The sequence below is a fragment of the Lactuca sativa genome, chromosome 8, assembly GCF_002870075.4.
Source record: "Lactuca sativa cultivar Salinas chromosome 8, Lsat_Salinas_v11, whole genome shotgun sequence".
NCBI lineage: Eukaryota > Viridiplantae > Streptophyta > Magnoliopsida > Asterales > Asteraceae > Lactuca > Lactuca sativa.
In genome coordinates, this window is record NC_056630.2 from 139991037 (window position 1) to 140003521 (window position 12485).

Consider the following 12485-nt stretch of genomic DNA (forward strand, 5'->3'; position numbering starts at 1 on the left):
TGGTTTATGTCAAATGCATGCTAGTTATAGGTTTAATGCCTTGGAAACCATTTGCATGTATAATTAGTGAAAACATAGATCCAAGGTATTTAGGGTTGTATGTGCACCATAGGATGTTGTATTATACCAAAAACCCAACAGCAGGGTCATTAGCCGAATGGGTTTGATAGGACTCTAATTCTTCCTTCATTAAAAGTATAATGATAAATACTAAGTAACTAAACAATTAAAAATTCCAAATCTTAGTTACTTAGGAAAATGTGAATTTGGTGCTAACCCATGAAATTACACTTTGCACTTTGCTTAAGCCGTTAGTGGAGCGCGTGTGGTTAACCGGCACCCTAACTTGGATTTAACAAGGTAGGCAAAGGGTAACTTAATGATTATAATAGGATCGGTGGAGCGCGTGTTAACCGGCACATCGATTAAGTGATAAATATTAAGGGTACCAAGTGTATTTGCATGGTTATTCACACCTTGTTTTGTGATCCTCGGCATCCCAGTCACAAAACATGAGAGGGCACAATTGAGATTGAAACATGCCATTGAAAAGTTGAATGAATCTCAAAAGATCTAGGAGTTTTAAACCAATTAAAACCTAATTCCCATTTTGTTTTTCATGGTGAAAATTAATGAATCGTCATTCACCTTCCTTCAAATATTTTGTAGCTTGGATTATGGCATCCCTCTTCCAAGTTATAAAATATTTTGTTGGGTCCTAGCCTTAATATTTCATATTGGGTGTTATATTAAGGACTTAAATCAACCAACTAGAATATCTCCCATTTTAGATGTCTGGTTTAGACAACTATGATATTCCCAAATCTCTTGGAACATGCTTTCCTAATGAAGATGATATTTCGTGGTTGGGTCATGGAAATCATACTTCACTTCCTCCACCTCCTCCAATTATTCTCCCTAACCCACAAGTTCTTGAAAAGTTCAAGGTCACTAAATCCCTATTGGCAAGCAAAGTAAAGAAAATTTGGTTGGAAGATCGACTTCCCAAACTTCCATGGACATTGACAATGGTAACATTGGAAATCAGAAAAGCATTCTCTTCTCAATGGAAAGGGATCGGCCATAGTCAACTCTGTTGACCAAATGGTAAAGAGAAACGCTAAGTTTGTGATAGTCCCGTGTACCATTCCCAAAGGGTCCAAATGTTTCTCTTGCCAAAGGAAGGGGCATTAGTTGCGAAGCTGCCAAATTTACCTGAAAGATCATAAGGATGGTAAAGTCAAAAAGTTTGACTCTACTTCAGGTAAATCCACTATATAACTATGTTAAGTTCCTATTTGTAGATGCTTATTACATGATGTGACTGGGTCACATCTTGAAGTTTTAAGAATCAAAGAAAATAGAGGAAGCTTAAAGAAGAGTAAGCTAATTCTAATCGCGAAGATGGATTTCGATCGCCTGGTTCGGTGGTTAGAATCTTGAGCTACTACTTAGGAGTTACGATAGATTGCTAGGAGATATGTAAAAGCATAGTTTTCATTTAAAGTTGCATTGTAAGGAAAAAGTTTTTCTGCATTTTTAATAAATAAATTAAAATTTGTTTTATTTTATATCTCCTTGTAATGGCATTTATGGAAAATTGATGTTCGTATGTTTCTAGTAATAATGGAAATATGAATTTGATTCTTTCATTTGTGATAGTGTCTAAATTTACCAAATAAGGAAAGATTGTCATCACCCAAGTTTTCAATTGGATTGAAACTTGGAATCATGCAAGTTGTATGATGAATGAGAATTTCAACCTTGGGAAATTAAGACTAATTCCTTGTTCACATGTATATGTGAGTCAAGTGAAGGACTAAGGGATCGAGTACACATTCTTGTGCACTGGTAGATCAAGTCCACCACAAAAGATCGATAAAACTATTTGTCATGATTTATTAAATTTTAGTAAATATGGTTATACTTACAAGTTTAAGTATAATTTTGAAACATTGGAAAAGTTTCGATGTATGGCAAAACGAATGCAAAGAATCAAGTTAGGCAGAAAGATAAAAGTTTCTCAAATATGGAAAGATGGGAGAGTACTTTAGTATCATGTTTTATGATCATCTTAATGATTGTGAGACCATATCACAATTCATCCTCTAGAGACATCTTAGTGCATTCTTTTGGCTAAAAAGAGGAGTCATGAATTGTTGAAGTGGTTAAATGAAGAAGATGAGTCATAGTTCGTTCCAAAACAAGTCTTAGAGTTATACTCCACGATTGTAATTTGAGTGACACATCTTAAAGAAGGTTTATTAACACTTGTCAAATGTAAGAGTAAAATGCGTCCTACTCTAGTATATTTGAAATTGGTAAGTTGTGATGCTTTGGATAAAACAGAGACCAACTTAGGCCAATTGTGTGAAGTGTTTGTCTTGATAAGAATCCGCATTATCTCTTGAATATTTGTTTGTCAAGGAATGGGTCTTGACAAGAGAGTCTTATATGTCAAGAGGACAGTGGGAGTCTTAAATATCTTGAAAAATCTTCAAGATCTAATCAAGAATAAAAACATGTAGTTTATCACTAGCACACGATGTGAGGTTTATAACCTATTGTGTTGACATATTCCTATTTCTATGCCCATTCTAGTTAAAGTTGGATTTGCATATGAGTTTTGAGAGTTCTTAATTGGTTGCATAACAACTTCGAAGCAATGGTAGGCACTTGTGCTGCCAGGTGTCAAGAAGTAAAGACTGCACACGTTCAATCCATATTAGTTTGGATTTGTCACTAACCTTATCTTGTGATTATGGTTTTGACAAATTCACATGGATATGAACACATACACCATAAAATCTAAGTGTCATAAGGTTTCTCTCCGATTCATGAAAAATTATGGTGAGGAAACGCTTTCACTGTAACGCCCGGGTTTCAGGGCTAAGCATTTTTGACAATGTAATAGTCTAGGTCAACTATTGTAACTCTTTTTGAAGTAATAAAGATGAAATATTTAAGTATTATGTGTATTTATGTGCTTATTATTTAATTATAAATGTAAAATTAATAAAGAATAAAAATAAGCGTCAAAATTAAAGTGTGAGATAATCCCAATATCTTTAAATAAAGTTGTAGTGGTCGAAACAAGGATTCCGGGGATATAAAGAACGCCGAAATCCGAGTTATAACGAAGAAGTTATGACCCGTCGATGTTTTGCGACAGAACCGGCACAATACCAGGAAGCATAAACAATGAATTTACGATAGAGTGAGATTTAGCCCTAGCGATCTAAACGAAAGTCGTAGAATACGTTAAACCGAGAGCGTCCATAAAAAGAACGCCCAAATCTGACTTCGTATGAGGAAGTTATGATTTTTCGAGGTTTCATATTAGCAGTGTACAACCCGAAATTCGAATAATAGATCGAGTGGTTTTTAGCCGACACGACCGAAACGAGAATCGAAGATCTCGTTAATTGTAGTGTAACGATAAAAAGACGGATGAAAACGGACGTCAGATGAAGAATTTATGAATTTTTAACGGACCAATCCTGTCTCGGCCTGTTAATAATATAACTTCTAAAATAAATTCAAAATTAGCCGACGGAGACTAAATGAAAGTTGTAGAGTACGTTCCCACCTTTGCGTGGATATAAAGAACGTCAAAAACGGAGCTTGTATGTGAAAGTTATGATTTTTAGAAGTCGGGAAGGAAAATTGCGAAATCTGCAAGGAAGTGGTGACGTGGCCAAATCCCAGCTGTTGCTTGCTGAGCACGGCCTCACATCCGATGATCGCCACGAAGCCTCGCATTACGCCCCGCGTCCGACGCTGGGTACGCCCGGTGTACTTGATCTTGTCCGGGTCCGAGAGTGGGTGCGAGCCAGCTGGTGTGAGCTGGCATCCTTATCCGAGGAACGTGCCGCGTAGCCAAGGATTACGCCCAGCGTAGTCCGAGGCCTCGCAGGCTATACAAGGGGCGAGGGTCTCTAGATTTTTCACACATTTTCTCATTCTCTCTCTAAAATCTTTCTCTCTCTAAGGCTCCAAACCACTCCTAAACCCTAGATAAAACCCTTAGCACCCTAAGGAAGCCCCGAGGCTCCCGGAGTCCCAAGAAAAAGGGTCTTTCGGTTTCGCAAACACTGCTCCGAGCAAAGCCCGGTTTTCTTTAAAATCCGCTGTAAGTGAGCTACGCTTACGCAATTTTTAATATACCTTTCAAATAATTATAGTAATGTTATTAGGTCCTTAAAATAATTATTTGGGCTATTATTATGAGTTATATTGAGTGTTATTTAACTCTTGTATAATAATAATAGTCAGACTATTAATTTGTCACGGTTATCGTTAGACTAAACCCTAGTGGTATTGGTACTAGGTTTTATCGAAGGAAATTTGTTTTGAGAGTATCGAAGCACTGTCTGAGTGCTGAGTCACCACTTTTCAGGTGAGTGCATAGTTACTTTCAGCTTACACATAGATATGAAATATTTATATAAATTACGTGCCGTGTGCATATTATCTGTATACTTGCTATCTATGCTGGATGAACAATTTTATACATGTTTTAAATGATTTAAACTGTATATGTATTTTATATCTATAAAATGTGTTGGGTAGAACATGGGTAGATGTAATTGTTGCTGTGTGATAAAATAAAATAATGAGAGGCCTCGTTATAGATGTTATTGATGATCCAATCATCTAGTGGAGCATAGATGACGACCATGGACTATTTTAGATAGTCCAGTGGAACACTAGCAGGCTCGCAACATGTAGGTGTTTATTTGAACTGTGTGTTTATTTGAACTGTGTGCTCACCAGGTGTACTCCATCCCCCACATGGTTGCCTTAAGGACATTTATTGCTGGGGAATCCCCTTAGCAGTAGTGTACATTGATAGTCCTTAGACTAGGTCCCTTGTGTTAGATGTTTTAGGGACGTAAAGTGAGGATAACGGGAACGGGTAATCGAGTTTGTTTGTTTTGATAAAGTTAATAAGCTTATTTATTATGGGTTGAAAACCCTATGTGCTCACCAGGCTCCCAAGCCTGACCCACTCAGTTTCTTGTATTACAGGTAGTGGCTCATGAGCATAAATGTGATGTCTTGGGATGAGAAATTAAGGGATTTTAGGCCTGTAAATACAGAATAATGTACTAAGGCCTATGATATATTGTTTATGCTTATGATCTGTATCGAACATAACATCCCGAGTCTTTTTAATGAAATACATTTCTATGGAAATGCTTTTGATAAATCTTTATCATATTTTGTTTTGGGACAAATTCCGCAACACTTTTATTTAAAATGTTACACTGATTTTTAAACAAAGCATAAACAAAATCGGTCTTTTCTAGCCATGAAAATGGGGATATCACAGTTGGTATCAGAGCCTTAGTTTAAGCGAACTAGGAATTTGTAGGATTTCTAGACTTAAACTGTCACAACTAGAAATTTTGGCGCCTTGTAACTACAACACTTATAACTACAACACTTATAACTACTATGAATCAATAACATGAAAGCATGCATGATTCTCATTATGTAACAACAAAACTTCATCAAATACTACATTCTAGCCCTACAAATGGTTAACAAATAATTGGAAAACTTTGAAATCAAATTTGAGTTCATTTTGGACTAGGAATTCCTTATTGGGCCTAATGGACTAATAAACTTCCAAATTATCCATCTTGAATCTAGAAATCTCTAATGGGCCCTAAATGGACCCATATACATGAAACATAATATTTTTGGCCTTAATGGGTCACAACCAAATTAATTTAGCCCTAATAGGTCATAAAAATTACACGTTGATTTAATTGGGTCAAGTATCATCTAGCTTAACTATAATATGGGCTAAAGAACAAGAAGCCCAAAAATTTCTTCTCTTTTCTCCTCTTTCTCGGCCCAAACTACAACCCAAGAAGAAGGGTTGACTTTGCTTACCACATCATTTTTATTTGATGGATAACTAGCTATTATACTTCAAACATCCATGCAACTCTCATACTTCCATGCAACCTCACTTCTCTCTTCTTCTTCTCTATTTCTTCCTCTCGGCCGAACCCAAACACACACACACGCACACGCACACTTCACTCAAACTCTCTCAAAGGAAACTGTCTCCACTCCTCTCCTAATTTTCGAGATCTAGGAAGCTTTCAAGGAGATTTTTCCCACAAACACATTATCTAAGGTAAGTTGATATTAAATCCATGATCTAGCTACTTCATTTCATCCAAAAATCTCTTCTAAATCCATTCAATCTTGTGATCTTGCACCTTTTTTCACTTTGGCCAATATGAGTTTACCTGGTACTAGCAGCTTTATCAGGGAATTTCTCATCTTAGTAGGAGCTTTCCAAAGAAATATCTTAGAAGCCACATTAGCAGCGCTTGGGATGATTTTAGGTGCGGCGTGAAGCATCTATGTTCGAAATCCTGCAAGAGGACTTGCTAGGATCGAAATTTCTTCTTCTATTCTTCTATAAAACCGAAACTACAACTCAAGGTGAGCTTCATACCCCTCTTTTTCGGTTTTCATATGTTTTATGGGGGAGAATATAGAAAAATGTGTAGATCTATGTGTATATGTCTGCTATGTGTGATTTTATGCATGTATGTGTGTGATTTTATGTGTTTTTGTGATGAAAATGCAACCAAAAAGGGGTATTAACTCGAGATCTATTACATGAGAAAGGAAACAAACATAATCTAAGTTATTTTACACTAATCTAGTCAAGAAAAATAGCTTATAAGGTTATGAGGAACATATTCTAACATAAAACCCATTTTAGGACTTACACTGTCAAAAATACAAAACTTGCGTTAAAAACTATAAATTCACGGTTCATTGAGGGTCAAAAGAGCCAAAACAGTTTCTATAATCAATTTCCTGAATATTAGAATTTTCAAAGGACTTAAAATGTAAAAATTTAGCTTAATGGGCTAAATTTGGGCTTTTCGGCCCAATAAGCCCAAAATTGCGAAATTTGAAGTTTTAAGGGGCTGAATTGTAACATTCTACACAACAGGGGATAAGGAGTGAAATAGAAATATTTCAAAGGTCAAAAATGCTTTTCAATTTAAAAAAGGATAAAAAATGTAAACTTTTTATATTTTGGGCCAAAACTGTAAAAAGTTGCGAAATAAGGGGCTCTAACTGAGAAACTCCATTTTTGAAGGGCTAAAGCTGTTTACAAAATAAATTTTGGGCTTAATATGTCTTTTCAACAAGTTTATGATACAAAAGTGTCAAGAAAAATGTTTTAAGGACTAAAAATGAAATTCTTTTATATAAAGGACTAAAAGTGTTATTTTTATAAAAGAAAGGTTGTGAAAAGGTAAAAATATTACTTTTAAACAAATTAATTCATTAAGACAAAATACAAGATACCCGACTAGCGAATAAAACACAAAACGAATACACCTTCAATACCAAATATCGTTATAAACGAATTGATTCGGTCTCGAATCAATACAAAACAACAAGCATCAATTTAAAAACACTTCAATAGATACGTGATGACTACAATGAGTAAATCTACCAACTTTGGGCTTATGAGTTTCAAATCATGCTGGTTGGGCCTTGCAAGCCCACCAACATGATCTTTGGGCCCAAAGGGATAACGCTTATATGTTATTGGGCCTTCAATGACCAAATATTTTATAAAAGTACTTTCAATAGCTTTTATGTGCTAGTGGGCCAAAGTGTCCCGTTAGAAAAGCTAGTAAGGTCATAGTAATCAAGTGCGAGTTGGACCATCGTGTCTTTCGCATCCACGACAGCCTAAGGTACTTACGATAGTAGTGGGACATAGTACTCCCCTTTTCTTCATTTGTTAAGGCTTACGAGAAATCAAAGTAGACAAAATTAGGACTATATATAATATGGATTAATCAATATTCATTCGTTAAGACCATACCAGAATCAATAATTACGAATACATTTCAACATCGGGTTTCCGGGGAACTCAATACTACTCGTTCGAAACTTTATAACTATATTACAAAATACCCTTCATATATATATATATATATATATATATATATATATATATATATATATATATATATGTGTGTGTGTGTGTGTGTGTGTGTGTGTGTGTGTGTATTTTTAAAATCATTTATGCATCAACTTATGGATCTCCACACTTTGATAAACAAAAGTCTTTTCAGAAAATATCGGATTTTACAAAATACACCAATCATTTTATCACAACATTGCTTATGTACTCACCAACGTTTCATATGTTGATGTTTTTCCAAAATAACTTGTATTTTCAGGTAACAGGTAAGCGGAAGAGTTAAGAAGTAATGTTAGATGTTATGTTGTTAAATGTACTCAAACTATTTAGGTTATGAATGTGTAGTGTTAAAACAATGTACTTGATGTGAACAATCCCAGTTGTAATATATTGATGCATGGGCGACGCTTATGTTATGATTCGTGTATATTCATTGTGATGATATTCAATTAAAGTCATGCGAGCCCTCGGACGTTTCCGTCGTCTGGTTCGGGGGTGTGACAGGTTGGTATTAGAGCATTGTTTATAGTGAACTAGCATATCTAACCACACATTTATATGCAACTATAAACCAAAAAGGGACTAACCCAACTCTGAACAAAACAAAACAAATAAAAACACAACTATAAAAACATCTTTGCCTGTGTGAATTAGGAAACAAAATATAATACCAGTCCAACAAGATAATGCTTTCATCTCGGGTAAGCCGGGACTGTTCACGGTTGTATCAAGGAGAGGATGTAGCCTGATCAACTATATTTCCTCCAAGGTACAACTATCACGTGTCCCGAGGAAATCGCGATGGTAGGAAAAACCTAAAAGCATACCCCTTTAGCACCAAAAAGAGATCATCGACTCAATCTATACAATAATAGAAGCGTCATAAGAGTAACGATAGTTGTTCGCATACCTCTTCTCAGCCGACATTGAAGGAGAACACCAAGGCCTTCAGTATCACCAGGTCGTAGTAGCACACGTGATGATCGAGGATGAGCCAGAGGTAGATCAAGGAGGGGCACACGACATTGGACCTGAAGAGGAACAGGACGAATACATGATAGTTGATTTCGATTATGATGAGCTGGACCAGGAGCCAGACGAAGAAAAGGGCGTAGAGGAGGCGCGTAGTGGACCTCTGTAACAACCCAAAGTTTTCCATCGCCGAAACCCGTTCTACCCGTAAAAATTCGCCGTTTATCGATTCGTTCCGATTTCGTTTTGGGCTAAATTATTTAAACTTATATGTTTATTATAATCTAATGAGTGTCCAAACCCCTTAGGAACTCATGAAATTAGCCCAAACTGATTATTTCAGAAATTTTAGAAACGTCCCCGCCGAGTTACGAAAACTTAATCGGGTGCGACCAAAAGCCCCGTTTAATGCCGGTATCGGGTAGAATTCCACCGTGTCCAAGTTTTGGGACCTATTGAAACGTGTTCAAGCTTTCATTTGAAGCTTTTGCTTCATATCTATACTCTCTCTCTAACCTCTCTCCTAAATTCAAGTTTAAGGGTCCAAATCTCAAATTTAAGGCTTCTAATCAGCAAGGTACCATCCCTAACTTGTTATACAACCCCTCTAGCCTTCAAATTCGAGTTTAAACCATGGATTAGGACCATTACCATGTGTTAACGGCCAGGCCATACACTCATATAAATGGGGTTTTTGGAGCAACAAAACCCTTCCAAACCACAATTAGACCTTATATATGGCTAGATGACTTTATGGAATGGACATAGAATGCCTTGAACCATGATTTAGAGCCTTGTTCATGTGTTTATGGCCCTGGAGCATGGTTGGGACGTAAACACATATAAAAGGGGTTTTTATTCCCTTAAACTCTTCCAAAACACCAATAAGGCTTAGATACGATTTGTAGAATTATGGAATTGGCCTTGGAACACCTTGAACATCAATTTAGAGGAGTAAACTTGAGTTTACTGCCCAAGAACATGCTTGGGCCGTAAACTCATATTCTTGGGGAGTAAACTCCTCTAAATGTGTTAAAATGCCATTTAAAAACACCTTGAGCCTTGGGGTAAATTCTAGAAGTGAACATAATCAAGATTAGGACCTTAAAACATGTTAGAAGACCCTCCTAAGGAGTTCATGGCCATAAGGGGATCTTGGGCCGTAAACTCCTAAAAATATGTCAAATGATGCCCAAAAATCCCTCCAAGGCTTGTAAAATGAGTTTAAATCACATGTGATTGTCCTAGCATCACCAAAACACATAAGAATTGGGTATAGGGGAGTTTACGGCCGTAAAATCCTAGTTTACTGCCGTAAACTCCATTAAATGGTCAATGTGTAAGTCTAATCCACTCCTATGCCCTAGATTTGATCCTAGCAAATTTTCCCAAGTCATATGAAGCCATTTAGCAACCAAAAGTACCCCTCCATGAGTTTATGGCCGTAAACTCATGGGGAATATGTCATTAGGGCCGAAAACTCCATAAGGAGTTTACTCTCGAAGAGTAAACTTAATATCCAAGCCTCATGTGTCCTCAAATGCCACCCGGGTCCTTCCAAACACTTGAAATGGGGTGTTTCCGCAACTAGAAGTGTATGTCCTTAACAAATAAATTAATCAAGTCCTAATTAAATACAAATATGTATCATTTTATAATCCATAAGAATCTTGTGCGTTCGCGAACCCAGAACTGACGTTTAGGATCCAATCTGACGCGTTTTCTCAACCGGTGAGTTCATACCCCTACCCTTTTTCAAATGGTTTTCAATGTTCTTCAAATGTTTTCAGGGGGGGGGGGGATACAAGCAAAAGTACATGGAAATCTTGTACTTAAATGTGTTTTCAGTCCAAATGTTTTATTTCATGTATGTTTCTAATATTGAAAATCGTGATAACTAATGATTCGAATTGCAGGGTATACTGTCAGACTAAAGTGAGATTTCTATAAAAAGTGTTTTGAATTATAGTACATTTTTGCAAAAGAAATCATATTTAACATAAACTAAGATTAGAACGAATACGAATACGAATACGAATTCGAATACGAATACGAATACGAATACGAATACGAACCAATAGGATAGAATTAATACGAATACGAATACGAATACGAATTCGATTACGAATACGAATACGAATACGAATACAAATACGAATACGAAAACGAATACTAACCAATAGGATAGAACGAATACGAAAACGAATACAAATACGAACCAATAGGATAGAATGAATACAAATACGAATACGAATACGGATTCGAATACGAATACGAATACGAATACGAATACGAATACGAATTCGAATATGAATATGAATACGAATACGAATATGAATACGAATACGAATACGAATACAAACCAATAGGATAGAATGAATACGAATACAAATACGAATACGAAAAGTAACCAATAGGATAGAACGAATACGAATACGAATACGAATACGAAAACGAATACGAATACGAAAACGAATACGAATACGAATTCGAATACGAATATGAATATGAATACGAATACAACCAATAGGATAAGTGCGAATACGAATGCGAATACGAATATGAAAACGAATAGATATAGGTGTACGAATGCGAATACGAATACGAAAACGAATAGATATAGGAATAGGAATGCGAAATGACGCCTTTGGATGACACTAAGACTTCGAATATACAGTTAGTGTACCCCTTGAGTGTCATCAGAGTTTCGAATTTAATGCGAAAGTACGCTTCTAGACCTCTACTGAGTTTCAAATATATCCGCCTCAGAATATCGACAGAGATTCGAATATACAACTAATGTACTCTTTTGGAACTCATCAGAACTTCGAAAATACTGTAATGTACGCTTCTGTGTGATTCCAAATATTCAAAAATACAACTAAGTTAATAGATAATAGCCATTCGAAGGTAGAATAACTAAGGGTTAGCATACTTAACTAACACTACAAGTATGGTAATTACTAGTACTTCGAAATCAAACCTAAGAACCATCCACAATACATAGGAAAATATGGGATTTTCCTGGAATGACATAACAAATAGTTTTCGAATTTGTAACAAGAGATAACTAAACTGTTTTCATAAGAAAATATGGGATTTTCTTGAACAACAACTTTTTCAGAAAGCAAAGGAAACTCGTTCTTTTCAAAACTAAACCGCTTATGAACGCACCAGCTTTATGCTGATTTTCAAACCGCCTGTATTCTCAGGTCAGCGTTAGACAGGTACACCGCCACCTTTTGGAGAAGACGGAGCATTCCGAAGACTCGTCTTTACTTTTGTTGATATCATATATGTATAAAACACTTGTATAACTTTTCTTTCAAACAAATGTTTACTATTTTACTATGTGCATTGGATTTGATACTCAACGTGGGGTCAACCCCGGAAATGTTTCCGCCTTTGCTTTTCGGGGTGTGACAGATTGGTATCAGAGCCCTTGTTTATAGTGAACTAGTATACCAAAGCTTACATGGTATAAGACTATAAACATTAAGGGGCCTAAGTGCTCTGAACTAAAAGTATA